The sequence below is a fragment of the Salmo trutta genome, chromosome 38, assembly GCF_901001165.1.
Source record: "Salmo trutta chromosome 38, fSalTru1.1, whole genome shotgun sequence".
Classification (NCBI taxonomy): domain Eukaryota; kingdom Metazoa; phylum Chordata; class Actinopteri; order Salmoniformes; family Salmonidae; genus Salmo; species Salmo trutta.
The window spans coordinates 14525563-14543999 of NC_042994.1; the positions used below are offsets into that span (position 1 = coordinate 14525563).

Here is an 18437-nt window from a genome sequence, read left to right on the forward strand (position 1 = left end):
GATTATCAAAAGCATGCACATCCAAAGCAAAGGTGAGGGATCCATGATCTTGACACCACAAATATTTTTGCACCTTTATCAGCATGCATCTCCTGACTTCAAGGACACCTGACTCATTGAGATATGTTTCCCCATCTGTAGTGGTTCAGCATAGGAGATTAGTGTTTTAGTAGAGCAGTTTATTGTTGAGATGATAAACATTGGTTTCATATATTAGACAGAATAGACTACTAACTAAACCTATACTATTTTCTATAGTACCCCATTGCCACTGAAGTTAGATAGCTGGCTAGTGAAAACGAATGTAGTTGAATAGTAAATATATTACAGAATTTTAGATTAACACAAAAAAATGGATGGATTAAGGGACAACTTTAAGTTTTCTAAAAGACAAAAGTATGTGTGCAGTATCATGAGCGTCAAACTGCTGTATGTATTCATGCTCACAACTACAACTGCCAGGCTTCACAAAACCCACTGCTTTAGTATACCGCCAAAATAAAGGAAACACTTGAGTAAATGAAGGACACAACGTGTATTGAAAGCTTCCACAGGTGTGGTTTCTGAATTCGTCAAGCAATTAACATCCGATAATGCTTTGGGTCATTTATAAAAATGCCAAGTCGCCTATTACTTTCACTACCATGACTAGAAGAGATTTGCATCTTTGAAAGAGGGGTCTCAAAGCAATAGGTGATTTAAAGTACGTCAGTCACCAGATTTTAACACGCTGCAGCACTACATCACCTGCCCAAAACCAGATGTAGCTACCACTACACCGTGATTGCCAAATGGCACCCTATTTTCTAAGTGCCCTGGTCAAAATAGGGAATACAGTGACATTTGGGACGGATACACATGTTATAAATACAATAGTTACCAGAAACAAGTACCCCCTTTTTTTTATACAAAATGAGACCCCGTCACTTGTTTGGTCTGGTTGGACGTTTAACAAACCTAGCTAGCTAACATTAGCTTTTGTCCGGCAGGTTAACAAGGACACATTTCTTACCATGTGTTTCGGTCATTTCCATCCATGCGAATCATCTCCTTTCCTCAATACATAACATGTAAGGTTTTAACAAAAGTTAAAAATGAGCTCTACTTCGCTAGCTTGCCGCCTCAGACTAGGACAAAATACTTCTTTTGGATTGATTTGGCGGATGGCATCCAATTTAAGCTGCAGACACTGTCACCTACTGTACTGGAGTGAGACCATTCACGACCTACCTATACGGAACAAAAATATAAACGCAACATGAACTGTTCGATGCGCACCAAAAGCTTATTTCGTTCAGATTTTGTGCACTAATTTGTTTATATCCCTGTGTGAGCATTTATCCTTTGACAAATTAACACATCCACTTGACAGGTGTGGCATATCAAGAAGCTGATTAAACAGCATGATCATAACACAGGTGCACCTTGTGCTGCAGACAATAAAAGGCCACTCTAGAATGTGCAGTTTTTCCATACAACACAATGCCACAGATGTCTCAAGTTTTGAGGGAGTGTGCAATTGGCATGCTGACTACAGGAATGTCTACCAGAGCTGTTGCCAGAGAATTGAATATTAATAATGTTAGAGAATTTTGCAGTACGTCCAACCGGCCTCACAACTGCAGTTCACGTGTAACCACGCCAGCCCAGGACCTCCTCATCCAGCTTCTTCACCTGCGGGATTGTCTGAGACCAGCCACCCGGACAGCGGATGAAACTGAGGAGTATTTCTGTTTATCATAAAGCCCTTTTGTGGGGAAATACTAATTCTGATTAGCTGGGCCTGGCTTCCCAGTGGGTGGGCCTATTCCCTCCCAAGCCCACCCATGGCTGCACCCCTGCCTAGTCATGTGAAACCAATAGATTAGGGCCTAATGCGTTAATTTAAATTGACTGATTTCCTTATAATCAAATCAAATTTTATTGGTCACGTACACGTGTTTAGCAGATGTTATTGTGGGTGAGCGAAATGCTTGTGTAACTCCGTTTCTATTTTTGTTTAGTATAGATTCAATTATTTGTGATACAGTACTGTAACATTTGGGAAAAGGAACAATTATCCTGCCAACTATTAGCCTTCTCTTTCAAAATTTAAATAAATAAATAAAAAAGAACTCCACCCCATTATTTACCCTATCTAATCCTACTCCAGACCAATGGTCTGGGGGGACAGAACTCTACCACTCAACACCCCCTGCAACTGTTCTGCAGGAAAAACCTCGCAATCCCAAGTCCTCTGCCACTCTCTTCACTGATTCAGCATACAACACTTTCTGTACTACTCTGACCCTAGCAACCTCAACCTGACTTTCTCTCACCGGACACCTCCGATCTTCAGCCACACGGGCACCCCCACAACTAACACACACAACTTTGTCTACCAAAACTACACATTCCTACGTCTCATGCCCTCCTGCACACTTCTCACATCTAGGACTCTCCCTCCTACATACTGCTGCAACATGACCATAAACCTGACACCTAAAGCACCTAAGTATTTTAGGAACATACACTCTCATGGGATAACTTACACTCCCTACTTAACCTTATCTGGCAAAGACTCTACATCAAAACTTAACAGAAAAGACGTCTTCTCTGTTTCCCCACGCTCTCCACCGGATCTGCGTTTCACCAAACGTGTCACAGACACCGGGATTCTTCACTTTCAATTGATTTTCCTCAACATTTAATGCCACCCCAGTTATCACTCCTTTCAACCGTGCCCTGCTACCGACAGCATTTCTTGTCCCTATTCGTGTGATCCAGAGCGTCCGCTCCCTCTGGGCTGAAGAAACACAATAAATCATCATTAGTCCACTCCTAGTTACAGTACTTAGCAACTCAACAGTCCCCAACCTCTTCTCCATCCAACCTACCACCACATTTGGATCAGCCAAAATGCACGGATCCATTCTCTCCACAAATCTTAATCCCACTGGGCCAGAATCATCCTTTACATCCTCGGTCCGAGGCCCTTCCACGGTGGTCCTCACTGCAGGAACTTCATCCATACTCTCGTCAGGGTTCCATTTCTGAGCTACTGGAACACTTTTCCCTCTTTTTGCACTCAACGCCAATCTTCCTCTCCACACTGCTTCCCTCTACTTCTTCTCAACAGTCATAACTGCACCTACCACCACATCTAATTAATCTTCACTCTCGTCAACTCTCCATTTCTCCCTGGCTCTGGCCAGGGAGAAACTAAATCCTACTGTACCTGCCAGCCCCGTTGCTCTTAAAAAAGATATTTGAGACTAAATCTAATGACGTTCTACTCAATATATTTGTGAAACTAATTTCCTGTATCCCCTTTTCCCTCATATATCCCCTTTTCCCTCATACTAGAGGGAAAATGGGATACTCTCTCTCTCTTGCTCTCTCTCTTTCCCTTTGAGAGCCACCTCTCTTTCCCACTGACCACACTGTAGCAATGCATTCTCAATGGTTTCTGTTTCCTGGCAATAATCACACTTCCCTGTTGGATGCTTTCCGATCACATTTAAAGTCTTATTCAACCGTCTGCATCCCACCCTTAATCTTCTAAAAAATAACCTCTCTTCGGTCCCTTTCTAGCATCTTCCCCTCCCCGACTTTCCTCTGTACTTGAAATAAATGCCTGCCCTTAGTATCACTATTCCACTGCTCCTGCCATCTTTGCACCACCACTGTCTATATCAGGCTTTCTGCCTTTGCCTTGCTCATTGAAACTACTTTTCCTGGGTCAGTGTCAGAGCTTCCATACCTGCAGAAATGTAGAGACATTTTGGTATTGTGGATAAAAATACATCATCATGATCCTACAATACAAGCCCATTGTGCCTCCTAGTGATTGCAGAGTATATCAATGGATCTGGTATTAATACTTCTGGAAGTAATCATCTCCATATTTACAATATAATCTGTAGTCAGTGATTTCAATTTACTGGAGTTAGTCGGTGTTAAATCAGTCTTACTAGACAGAGTGAGTAGCAGGGTTGTGATAGAAGCAGTAGAAAGGAACATGGTGATCTCTTCTGTTGGAACCAGAGGTGGTATCAGAGAAGAGATGTCTTCACACACTTCTGTCTTCACTTCAGTGCAGCTCTGAAACTCCCAACGCCTCCTATAAAGAGCAGTTTACTGTACTGAAACCGTCAGCCAGCCCCCCCCCCCCCTTCAATAACCAGCCACCCATACACACTTCATCTACTATTTTCATAGTCAATGGACAGTTTAGCAATTATATTTTTTGTAGCTTTTGAGTTCAATAAGAACTTTATGATTTATCATTATGAAAAGGGGTATGAATTGTGATATCATTAAAAGGCCTGGAACGTCCTCTCAAAGGTACAACAGGCCCTAAAACCGTGGCATGTATGGCCTTAGAGACAAAATAAAAACTAATGTCCATTAGAGAGCACAAAAATGAATTGTTAGGTTTCAGGAGGATATACAATGCCTTCGGAAAGTATTCAGACCCCGTGACTTTTTCCATATTTTGTTACGTTACAGCCTTATTCAAAAATGTATTAAATTGTTTTTTTTCCACTTATCAATCTACACAAAATACCCCATAATGACAAAGCAGAAACAGGTTTGCTAATTTACAAAAAAAATTAAATAAAACATGAAATATCACATTTGCATAAGTATTCAGACCCTTTACTCAGTACTTTGTTGAAGCACCTTTGCCAGCGATTACAGCATCGAGTCTTCTTGAGTATGATGCTACAAGATTGGCAAACCTGTATTTGAGGAGTTTCTCCCATTCGTCTCTGCAGATCCTCTCAAGCTGTCAGGTTGTTGCACAGCTATTTACAGGTCTCTCCAGAGATGTTCGGTCGGGTTCAAGTCCGGGCTCTGGCTGGGCCACTCAAGGTCGTTCAGAGACTTGTCCCAATGTCACTCCTGCGTTGTCTTGGCTGTGTGCTTAGGGTCGTTGTCCTGTTGGAAGGTGAACCTTCACCCCAGTCTGAGGTCCTGAGCACTCTGGAGCAGGTTTTCATCAAGGATCTCTCTGTACTTTGCTCCATTCATCTTTGCCTCGATCCTGACCAGTCTCCCAGTGCCTGCCGCTGAAAAACATTGCCACAGAATGATGCTGCCACAACCATGCTTCACTGTAGGGATGGTGCCAGGTTTCCTCCAGACGTGGCGCTTGGCATTCAGGCCAAAGAGTTCAATCTTGGTTTCATCAGACTAGGTGCCTTTTTTGCAAACTCCAAGCGGGCTGTCATGTGCCTTTTACTGAGGAGTGGCTTCAGTCTGGCCACTATCATAAAGGCCTGATTGGTGGAGTGCTGTAGAGATGGTTGTCCTTCTGGAAGGTTCTCCCATCTCCATAGAGGAACTAGAGCTCTGTCAGAGTGACCATCGAGTTCTAGGTCACCAAACAATTATTTTGACCTCATGGCTTGGTGTTTGGTCTGACATGCACTGTCAACTGTGGGACCTTACATAGACAGGTATGTACCTTTCTAAATCATGTCCAATCAATTGAATTTACAACAGGTGGACCAATCAATTGAATTTACAACAGGTGGACTCCAATCAAGTTGTAGAAACATCTCAAGGATGATAAATAGAAACAGCATGCACCTGAGCTCAATTTCGAGTCTCATAGCAAAGGGTCTGAATACTTATGTAAATAAGGTATTTCTGTTTTTTATTCTTAATACATTTGCAAAAAGGTTTAAAAAAAACTGTTTTCGCTCTGTCATTATGGGGTATTGTGTGTAGATTGCTCAGAATCATTTTTATTTAATTCATTTTAGAATAAGGCTGTAACGTAACAAAATGTGGAAAAAGTCAAGGGATCTGAATACTTTCCGGAGGCACTGTATATACACTAGATATGGCGTGGCGTCTTCTTTTCCTCTCAGAAGCATCTTCTGTCTGTCTGGTATCTAATATGACATAATGCATGGAGGTCATAAAACATGTAGCAGTAAACCTTTTGTGTTTTCATTTTCAACGTGGAATCATGAGCAAGCTGAATCATGATCTGGAGTAGAAAATCACAGACTACTTTTATTATCACCTCCCTGTGTCATCGATCTGAATGTTTATGCATCTCAAATAGCCTATTCCCTATATAGGACACTACTTTAGACTAGGGCTCTGGTCAAAAGTAGTGTACTATATAGGGTAGAGTGTATCATTTGGGAAGCAGACATGTTTGTAAAAGAATGTGGGTGTGTATGTGCACTGAATTGTGGTTTGAGACCACATTTCGGGTCCTCTTCTTCTGTATCACGGTGCAGCTGTTGTCTCAGTTTCCAGTTTGTCTGTCCCCTCCCCCCCCCCCCCCCCCCCCCTTTGGCACAAAAAAACCCAGAGATCTCACACCTGGACAAGTGTAGAGGACATCACTGCACACTCACTAGGCACCTCTGAGAATGAGAGAAATTCTTGCAAAAGTCTACAATTTTTAATTGTAGAGGGAAATGTAGCTCAAGGAGTGGAATAGTCCATGGAATAGTCAATGGCAATGTAAAAGCAGACAAAATATTACTTCAAACTTGACCTATTCTGAAGAAATGTCTGAGAGTAGGATTATCCTGAATACATCTTGTGTTTATTAAGTTTATTAAGTTTTGAAGATCTTGAACATTTCAAAGATGCCTTTGAAGATGCTGTTTCTGATCATGCTTCAAGACCTACTTCTGTTTTTGGGGTTATATGATTGAAAAAGAAAAGTCAATTACTAAATGAGAAGAAAAACATAACGTTATCTTCTTCATAACAACTACAGGGTCAAGAAATGAAGATGATGACTGATGATGTGTTGTTTGAGACGTTCATTGCCAGCTGTAAAGCTGTGTAACACAGTGGCTGACAGTATTGGAGTTAAGCCTCACGTTGACTAAAACAATCCCCTGCAGTCTGACAGCAGACTGCTTGCACCTTCCCTCCGCAAGTCCTCCTGGATCTGCCTCAAGGTGTTTTCCCAGCAGCACTGAGTACAGTACTTCGGACTCTTTCACTCATCTGACAGGGCTGTAGCTTGTCCACACAGGCGCCGGACCAACTGACACTGCTGCTCGTCGACGAGGGGTGTGCCGACCTGGAGCTTGTTCACATATGTGGTGTGGCCACCTCCAGTGAAGCTTCCATGTAAAATGTGGACGTGGCGTTAATCTGTGAGGACACCTGCAGGTCACGGAGGGGAGCAGTATCACCGTCTAAAGAGTCCTTCACGTCTTCGAGTTCGAGTGGGTTTTTCGTTCCCATGAGGGAAGGCCTGTATGTTGTCACAGAGTGGTGGTTCATTGTCAGTTGGGCTATCGATAAGTTTGTCGTCCGGGCGGCTTGGCTTTACCCTCCGTACAGGTCTGTAGGACATCAGCGCTGGATGGAGCATTCATCTCTTGAGAGGGCTGGTTCAGGTTTTTTATCAGGAATACTTTGAACCACCGGGAGGACCTTCAAATTATCCAAGACGTACACAGCATACTCTGTAATCATCCTCATGTTCATCATGAACCAGTACTTGGCTGACGATACTTTAACCTGGACGCAGAAGAATGTAGCCAAGGAGGAAACTCCATGGACTTCCGATAGGCAACATCCTTTAAGGGGGTCTCATCTCTAGAGAAGAGAAAACACATCAAGTTCTTTAACAGACTGAGGAGAAAAAGGGAGGCTTCACAGTCACACCATGGCCATTGGAGCAGCTTTAGGATTTGATTGGAGCTTCTTTAGGATTAGAGAAGATTTCTGCTCCTAATTAGTGATTATCAACAAACTGAATCACAGCTCCTCACACCCGCTATCTGTGGCTACCTGACAACCGTCCACTCTGCGGTCCTGGCATTTGTCGGCTGCCCAGCTGCTTAGTCCAAGCCTGTTCCTGCATTCCCCGGTCCCACATTTCCACGGTGGCCTCCACTCCATCAGCTGGTCACTCAACGCTCCGGTCTGGGTTCCACCTGGATACAGCAACCTATCTATCTAATCATGTCATTCATGGTCATTCTCGCTGACTTTAACTTGTTACTCTGCAGAATCATGTCATTCATAGACACTTTCACGGAAAACGTGTTATTCTAACAAATAGCATGTTAATTATGAACATTCCAATGGACGTTTAGAATGTTTCATATAGATACTGTACATGATATTCTATCACGTTTATTGCTGACTGTCTACTATCTATGCTGACTGTCTACTATCTATGCTGACTGTCTACTATCTATGGTGACTGTCTACTATCTATGCTGACTGTTTTTGCTAAGTGTTGTGTTGTGGCCATGTGTTTCTGCCCCGTTGCGTTTTGATATCTGTTCTCCTTATGCTGTAACTTTTGTGTTTGTCATATGTCCCTGTCCTTCTGTCTGTCTTGTCCTGTGATTTCAATGTTGTTTTGCTATTTTATGTATCGCTCTGCACTTCTCAGTCGTCACTGGCCAGGCTGTCATTGTAAATAAGAATTTGTTCTGAATGAACTTGCCTGGACCATCTAACATGAAGTTGTAAAACACTGAACTTCCTTTTTAAATACACCATTGGGAAAACCATCTTCCAGGTTGGCAAAAACAAATCTAATGTAATGTGTATTCTAACTTTATATATTTACATTAGCTACAGTATTGTAGGGAATACATGCCCAATAAAAAATACTTAATTAATTTGCAAAACATTAGGAAAACATTCCATGATAGACTGACCAAGTGAATCCAGGTGAAAACTGAGATCCCTTACTGATGTCACTTGTTAAATCCACTTCAATCAGTGTGGACAAAGGGGAGGAGACAGGTTAAAGAAGGATTTTTAAGCCTTGAGACAATTGAGACATAGATTGCGTGTGTGCCATTCAGAGGGTGAATTGGCAAGACAAAAGATATAAGTGCCTTTGAACGGGGTATGGTAGTAGGTGCCAGGCACACTGGTTAGAGTGTGTCAAGAACTGCAACGCTGCTGTTTTTTTTTACCCTCATCAGTTTCCCGTGTGTATCAAGAATGTTCCACCACCCAAAGGACCTCCAGCCAACTTGACACAACTGTGGGAAGCATTGGAGTCAACATGGGCCAGCATCCCTGTGGAACGCTTTCGACACCTTTTAGAGCCCATGCCTCGACAAATTGAGACTGTTTTGAGGGCAAAAGGGGGTGCAACTTAATATTAGGAAGGTGTTCCTAATGTACAGTATTGTACATTCAGTGTAGTATGTACTTCATGGCTGGTATGTCCCTGTATGACCTAACCAACAAATGTATGTCTAATATGCTAACCGATTGAAATTCAAACACCTACCAAGAGGGTGTGTCCTGCTCAAGGTTGGTCTCAAAGGTTTCTACAATATATATATATATATATATATATATATACACTGCTCAAAAAAATAAAGGGAACACTTAAACAACACAATGTAACTCCAAGTCAATCACACTTCTGTGAAATCAAACTGTCCACTTAGGAAGCAACACTGATTGACAATAAATTTCACATGCTGTTGTGCAAATGGAATAGACAACAGGTGGAAATTATAGGCAATTAGCAAGACATCCCCAATAAAGGAGTGGTTCTGCAGGTAGGGACCACAGACCACTTCTACTTACTATGCCTGTGATATGTGGTTGTCCCACCTAGCTATCTTAAGATGAATGCACTAAATGTAAGTCGCTCTGGATAAGAGCGCTGCTAAATGACTAAAATGTAATTCTATAAGGTAGTGTACAATAGATTGTATAAGACAGGTAAATATGCTATAATATATATTTATCCTCTGTGTTGCATCATATCTTCCTTGACTTACTGTTTTTCTCAATCGCGTACAATCATTTTTAGGATCTGTGTTGAAACATATCTATAGCAGAACACCAACGATGAAATGTTCAAATACATTTTTTTGGGAGCTGCAGAGTGTCAAGGCCAGCCTGAAGAGAAGCTATCTCAGTGGGGCCACGCAGCAGAGATCCATTGAGGAGCTGCAGAGGAAGTTGGATGAGGTGGAAGTCAGGGCCTTGTGGATGGAGAGAGACCTTGAAGAGACATCTCATCAACTGAAGGGAGAGCAGAGCAGGGCCTCCCAGCTGGAGATGGCTCTGAAAGGCAGACTTAAGATCAGCGAGGAGTCTGGGACCAGGGCCTCCCAGCCGGAGAAGGAGATGGGAGATATGGAGGCCAGACTGCAGGGCGAGGAGAGCAGGGCCTCTCAGCTGGCCAGATGTCACGCCCTGACCTGAGTGTATTTCTCTATTTTGTTAGGTCAGGGTGTGGGGTGGGCATTCTATGTTTTGTATTTCTTTGTGTTGGGCCGAGTATGGTTCCTAATCAGAGGCAGCTGTCTATCGTTGTCTCTGATTAGGAATCATACTTAGGCAGCCTTTTCCCACCTGTGTTTTGTGGGTAGTTATTTTCTGTTTTGTATTTCGTTACCTGACGGAACTGTTTGGCTTTTCGGTTTGTTTCTTTGTTGTAGTGTTTTCATTGTTTAATAAACCATAATGAACACTTACCACGCTGCGCTTTGGTCCCCTCTCTACGACAGCCGTAACACCAGAGCTTTGAATGACGAGCAGAACGCCTGTGACGAGCTAAGGAGTGAGCTAGGGAAAATGGAGGAGAAGAAGCATTAGCTGGAGAATAACTTGGCTGAAAGTGAAACAGTCTCGGCTATCTGCACCCAGCTGAGGAGGGAGATCCAGGCTAATGTGAACAAAGTGGAGCAGTGGCTGGTGCAGAGGATCTCCTTTGAGCAGCTCAAGGCTGAGCTGGAGGGCAAGATGGCAATAATGAAGAGAGGCATTCTGAAAAAGAGCCTGGGGCCAGCACTGAGCTGGCCACAAAGCTGGGGAAAGCGGAGAAGGAGATTGGCAGACTCTGGCAGCCCAGCGGGCAGTCTGAAGAGGAGAAATCATTGCTTTGAAGATTTGATTGAGATAAACCAAAGTAATTTGTTAGGTAAAGAGTTAGCCTGTTTATGTTAATTGTGCCACAAGCCAATGTGTGATTATAATGTGCTATACTTTCTTTCAGATGCTCAGCAATAGGAGGGGTGCTGCTGCCTTCAGAAGATGATTAAAGAGAACATTAAAGGCCCAATGGAATCAAAAACCCAAATTCCCTGTGTTTTGTACTGTCACGACGTGGTCCTTTCTGGGTGTAGACTCTACCAAAGGACAAGACTATACCACGTGGAGCATTGGCTAGACGGCTGGAAATGGTTCAACTCTGAGATTATCGATTCACTACAGAATAAGTGAGACATTTTAGACGACACGAATTACTAGTCTGTAGCAAGAAATAACGTAAACCTAGGACGAGAATACCGACAACCGCCGAAACATCTATTCTATGAGAACTCTGAAGTATCAATTCTAACAACCATGAAATACTTTGATCCTCGGGGAAACGCAACCAGAGAGACTCTGATGAACTCTCCAGCAGACAGACCGGATTCCAAGAGAGAAGACAACGACATACGGGCATAAATATAAATTGCAATTTCTTTTCGAATGAGAGCGGTCGTTCATGTAAAGTATTAGCAGTTTCTATAAGTGTAGTAATCCTCTGAGTTTCCCGCTCTTGAACCGCACACCCCTTTCTTTTGTCTACCAAACCGTCATATCGGTTTAGTCCGCTAGGGACTTTTCTTTGTATCATGTAGCAACCCAATGTATAATATCTACTGTTTGTTTGTTTTGTATTTCTGTGATTTGATTAGTTAGTACATAAATAATTAAGCCAATTTGTATATCTCTGTCAAAGGAATTTTCTATCCTAATGAATTATTAACAATCAATAAGCCTTGACTAATCCCCAGGGTTTGTAAGACACTGGGTTCATAATTAGGCAAGGACTCAGCTTTCTGCAAAAGGCCTGTTCAGTTTATTCAGAGAACGTTCTCAGGTCCAAATTACAAAGATGTTCATTTTATCCTCTCTCCGCTTACGCACACACATCCACACCCAAAAGTAGATAACCTACGCACACACATACGCACAGACAGTAGGTGAACAGTATCTCCTCCTTGACCTCCTACCACTGTTCCAGCACTGCCTGTTCCTTTCCCCATAGATTAGGAGAACCTTGAAGGCTCCTCCCGGTATCTCTAAATACACACATTTCTCTCCCTTTCCAGCCTCTACTAGACCTTTATGAGACTAACGTTCAGTGCATTAATTATTAATTATCCATGCTACATAACTACTAATTAATGATGGATTATTGATTCATTTACCCTTATTAGATCATTCTCTTATCAATCGCTGACTCATAATTTATGCTAGGGTTCGTGCAGATAACCAAGAATTTTACGACGTTCAGATGAGACTGATAGAAGGTAAAGAATAATTAATGATTGACTGCTATTGATATAAAAGATCTTCAGGTCTTTAAGAGTGGATTCGGAAGATAGCCACTCTATATAAACGAATGCTTCCGTGGTGCCCCGGATTCCTAATGAGTTAGTTATTGCCTGATTAATTTAATCAAACAATTAAACGTTAGGTAATCAATTTGAAAATAGTACGTCATCTCATTTAATCATAGTAAAGACACAACAGTACATATTTCCACACTATGAGGTTAGAAAAATACTATGAAATTGTGACAATTATGATAATGCCCTTTTAGTGTAAGAGCTGTTTGAAAAGGCTGGCTGAAATTTCAGACTGTTTTGGCCTGCCTGGTTACATCACCAAGTGGTAGATTAGGTCATAGACCAATAAGAAAGAGTTCCAAACCTCTCTGCCAATAACAGCTTTTTCTCCCCTTCCCTACTCAGACCACTCTCAGGAAAAATTCTTGCTTGAGAAATTGCACTTTGCTAAGAAGCTATTTTTGTTTATTTTTTTACCGCCCCACCCCACCCCCACACCCTTTCTTCTTATTGGGTCTGGGATGATGCATTTTTTCTGTATTAAACCAATAAAAAAAATGGATGAAGCAATATGCTGCGTTTGTGGTTTCATTCATCAAGTCTTGACAACCCTATAGCTATACTTCTATGTCATTACATTTCATAAGCTACAGTAGTAGTAGTAGCTACTGAGTACGATCTGTTCATCTTCACTCAGTAACATCAGTCTCTCATTCTTTAATGAGAGGAGAAGATCAATTCATGGTCAGTTATATAACAGTGACCATGGGTCATCTCTAGAACATTAGGTAATCTCTAGAACGTTATGGCCTAGGCTACTTCTTGGGCTGACGGGTTGGAGTGTTCCCAGGAATCCAAATGGAATTCAAAATTCTATGTTTGCTACACATTCTGACCATAAGAAAAATGGAGAGAAAGCTATTTTCATTGGTTAGGCATTTAGAATATCCAGTTATATAACATTATTCCTGCACTCAGAGAGATCATGCGTAGAAGCATAGCAGGTTCACAAGGGTAGCCTATTGCGTTATGTATATTTTACCCATTTGTCATGTAATCTATGAAATTAAATAAATAATTCATATAGTAACTATATTTTCCTGTAAGGGAACTTCTTTTGTTGAGTGCATCATACAGCAATCACATTGCACATCCATATCACGTAAGCAATTGTGAGTAAAACTCATGCCAAAAATAGATCACAGTTCATGGAACTTCTGTCTCCTGTAAATTCAAAAAGATGGCCACTAGATGGAGCCATACGCCCTTTTATGTAGAGAATTTGTAAATGAAAAAGTCCTTCTAAAGACAGTTGTTTTGATGATTGACGGATGGACCATTGAAATTGTTGTCCCTCAAGATCACGTGATGCCATAAGAAAGACTACATAGAACTACTATCGTCCCAAGAAGATTGCCAGTTCTGAGATCAGCAGCACTAGCCCTGCTTCATCATCATCATTATCATCATCATCACCACCAACATTTACCTCTGTTCAACAATCATATCAATAACACTTAATCATCACAGAATCCCTTCAATAAGGTAAACTTTGGAGTGAAATTAAAAAGGATCAAAACAATGATGTTCCCCAAAGTCAAGAGTTGCCGACTAAACTAGAGCAAAGCCAGAGCACAGCTCCATTGATTACCATGATGCATTGCATGCCTCTCCTCTCCTTTCCAATTCAACTCTAATCATCAGCGGGGCTATGTGTGAGAGGGGTGGTTGTGGTGGAGCTGTTTACTCTTTGCTGAAAGTTTTGGGGCTGACTGGGTGTCTGTCTGTCTGCCTGTAGCTGAAAGCGCTCTCCCTCCCTCTGTGGAGGCCAATCACCAGTGAGTGAGTGATGAGGAGCGTGCCTCCTTTGATCCCTGCTTCATTCTGGGCACGGGGCACCCCCTCCTGTCTGCCATTACTCCTGTCCTGCTGATTAGAACATTAGAACAGAACAGCAACCTTCTGGAGCAGACTGATAAAGGCCCCAGGGTGGGTAGGATCTTTCCCAGCGTGGACAGGGATGGTTTGTTGTGTAGCTGTAAACCTCATGGAACCTTTGGCTAGTTTCTATAGCTAGAAAGGACTAACTAGACTAACTAGAATGAACCGCTGGTCACGTTGGACCGAAAGAGTTACCTGTATAGCTAGCTGATCAAGTGAATGTTCCGGTCTTCAGTTGATATAGTATTGCTAGTTACTGCACACTGGTCTGAGATGTGTTGTAGGATGACCACAGTCGTGGTGATACACCCTGCCCATTTGTTTGTTTTTCTAAACGACCCATCTGATTGGGGCAGAGAGCTTAGCTTGGACCGCCACACTACGGTAACAGACTACCAGGACTATTTGCATTGACCCCCCCCTTTTTTTTACGCTACTGCTACTCGCTGTTTATTATCTATGCATAGTCACTTTACCCCTACCTACATGTACCCCCCCACATTGACTCGGTACTGGTATCCTTTGTATATAGCCTTGCTATTGTATTGTGGTTTTTATTTTTACATTTTTTACTTTAATTGATTTAGTAAATATTTTCTTAATTCTTATTTTTCTTAAAACTGCATTGTTGGTTAAGGTCTTGTAAGTAAGCATTTCACGGTAACACCTGTTGTATTTGATTCGATTTTCATGCAAGGTTAAAGGGCAGGTGTGTAATACTAAATAGGGGGTGCTTATATTTGTCCTGTTACACACTTGTACAAGTGTGTAATGAAAATGTGTTTCTTGCATATCCCAACTCCCCCTGGGACACCTGTAGGGAGTGGGGTCACAGCCAGAGTCACTATTGTCCTGCACCCCTGGAGCAAATGGGGTGAAGTGCTTTGCTCAAGGGTACAGCGACACATTTTTCACCTTGTCAGCTCCATGATTCGAACCAGCAACCTATCAGTTAGTGGCCCAATGCTCTAACCTCGAGGCTCCCTGTATGTGTGTGTGTGTCAGCAGAGAGAGAAAGTGTGGGTGTAAAGTTATTCACTTTTCATGGGGCAGATGGCACGGTGATAAATAATTGTGGTGCAGCAAAGAGGAGGCTCTGGGGAGGGAGGGAGGGAGGGAGGGAGGGAGGGGAAGAGGGAGGGAGAGGGAGAGATAAATAAATATGAGAGGAGTGGGTAGAGACAGAGAGAGCCACATGAGAGAGAACCCAGCTAGCATATAACGTTCTGAGAACCATATATTACTTAGAGCTTGGTGAGAGTGTGGTTGTCCTATGGTTATTTTACATACAACCTTCCCACAACTTTCTGGAAATTTAACAAAAAAACATTATCTACATTACTTTAACAGAACGTTTCCTAAAAGTTCAAACATGTTTACATTTCATTTTAATTTGGGTAATGTTCTAGGAACATCCTCTCCAATTGGTTTGACATTGATAATGTTGTCAAATAGTTCAAAGAACGTTATGAAACAATATTCTTCTGTGGGAATTTTAGTGCTTCAGCATAACGTTTCCTACAGTTTTCCATATGGTTCTATTTAGTCATGTTCTCACATAGATCGGTGAAAGTTAGAAAACTTTTCATAAAAACCACAAGAGAACTTAAGTAACATTCTAAGAATGTTATTGAAAAACATATACATTCCGTTGTCTGCATCAACAAAACTCTCTTAAGTGTGTTCAGGTGAGTTGGTCATAATGAGTGCTTGTTACCTTTGAAATGGGGTCTGTTTGAATAGACTAAAATGAACAGCTTTGTATGAGTAAAAATAAATATGGCATATTAGTTCCATCCTAGAGGCGCAGTGGACTAACTCCATGGCTAGAAAACAGAAAGCATAGCTTAGAAATTCGCTGATGCTGTGCCACAATAAAGAAAAAAATGTATTCGCATGATTAATGCCTAAGCAAATGAATTTCCATCTGTGCTTGGAGTTCAAAACAGTTAGCCCAAACTAAGCTAGCATTGTTATCAAAAAACGTATTCAGAACATCATTTTTATTATCTTCAAATAACCTATAACTTCCATTCAAAGAAACTTTCAGTGAACCATAGTAAAACATTCTCAGAACCTCCCTGCAACCTAAACATTAAGGTTCCCAGAACAGGGAACTGTAATTCACTTCCGTTGTCAGAAAGTTTTTTTTTCTCCCTCAGTTTTACCAGTCAGGAAACGTAGGGCTTCGTACCCAGAACCAATGGAAAACCAAAAACATACTTTCCCACAACTTCCAAAGAACCAAATGTTCTAGCTGGGAGCACCCCCGCCCCCCACACTCCACTCCACTCCTCTCTCTGTTCTTCCATCCCTCCATATCCCAGGCTGTATGGGAAAATCTATATCAGTAATCTCGGGAGCTGACATGTCTCATGTCTCAAGCTCCCAGCTCACATGACAATCTCAGTCACTGCCATTTATAGATAACTTGCATCTTCCTTTCCTCCCTCCACCTCCTCCTCCTCCTCTCCATTCGACCCTCACGGAGGGCGAGGCTGATGAAGACAAACGACGCCTTTCAGTTTTCCATCACCATCTGCTTCCCAGGAACAGATGAGGTGGAAAATCCCTGGGAATTTCTTCCCGGTATTCCGTATGGGTCTCGCTCCCGCAAGCCTGGAATTGGATGGGATTACAAATGGGGTGGGAAAGCTGTACAGGCTTTGGTTGAGTTGTCAACCAATGTGAAATTAACCAAATATTTCACCATGTCACATGATTTAGGTAAAACAATTGGGCGAAAAAAAGAGAAAAATTCCCATACATTGATGACTTTTTGCAAATCCAAATCAGTTTTCCATGCTGATTCAACTTCATCACAAATCATTTTGTGGAAATAACGTTCCTTCGATCAGTTTTTGCCCAGTGGGTCTGCTTTTGAACAGCAGAGGTTCTTACTCCAGCTGAATACATAAATACATTAATGAATTAAGCTAACTTCAACAAGGATGGGACCATTTTAAAAGAATCCCAAGTACGAGGCTTCACATGGTACTTTCAATGTATAGTAGTCTGGGTTATTTCACATATCACACATACTGATACTTGTAAAGTAGACGCATGGAAGGAATACAAAACAAGAGAAGTGTCTACCAAGGAAATATAAACCATACAACCTGATGACTGACAGAAATAGAGTGCTAGATAAATGGTAAGTAATCAAGGTAGTAATGATGATGGGGCGCAGGTGTGCGTAGTGATGGGTTGCCAGGTTCACGTAATGATGGGTTGCCAGGTCCGGCGGTTAGTAAACCGGCAACGTTGAGCGCCGGAGCGGGGCAGTGGGAGTGGACTGTACAGATTGACATAATGTTCCACTATACACTGCAGTATTCGTGGCTAACTCATACTAGTTATTTTGCAGAAATACAACCATACAACGCCCAGAGGGTACTGGTGAAAAATAGGGTGTCATTTCGGATTCTACAGGTTTCATGCAGTACAGTGTCTCTGGAATGCTGTGTGTGTGTGTCTGTGTGTGTGTGTGTGTGTGTGTGTGTGTGTGTGTTACGAATTCTCTGCTGGTGACTTTTATCAGCACCCCACATCCTTTCAAGTCTAGGGGTACCATAAACCGGCCTCTCAAACGCTCTCTGACCTGTGTGACCTGGGCCCTGATTGGTTGCTGGGGCAGTGGCTAGGGCAGTTGCTAGGGGGTCCAGACACCGTTCTACTCTTCAGGTCAGACACTGTTCAGTCTCCTCCAAGCAGTGACAGACAGAGCAGCAAGGCCCATCTGTCCCGCACAGCAACATCTAGACTCGTAGATCTGGACTGGTGGGATGGTGGGCGTGCCCAAAGTGAGTTGTGTGACATTTGTATTTTGTTCTTCATAGTTAGTTTCCACTATTGCCTATTGTATGTTGCCTCTGTGTGTTCACTATGTTCTGTAATATGTGCAGGTAGCGTGTCCATGTATACGGTCCTCCCTTTGTTAATAGCTTTGTGACTCTACTTGTGCTATTAGTTATTGTGTTGTGTACAGTGTATTCATTACCCCTGTTTCCTGTCCATTATAGAACCACCATTTCATTCCTGTGTGTGTCAATCAAGTATCCTTGTGTGGAACTCTGAGGTTGCCTCATTCCTCTCTCACCAGGGGAGGTGCTAGCGGGTCACAGATCAGCCCAGAGAGTCGTTCTCTTTCATTAAGTCTGTGTGTGTGTGTGTGTGTGTTTGTGTGTTTGT

At 42.3% G+C, this 18437-nt stretch overlaps 1 pseudogene; it reads right to left on the bottom strand.

Annotated features, from left to right (window-relative positions):
- Positions 1-1308, bottom strand: part of LOC115178649 (SEC14-like protein 1) — a 115995-nt pseudogene extending 114687 nt beyond the window's left edge.
- Between the last annotated feature and the right edge of the window lie 17129 nt (positions 1309-18437).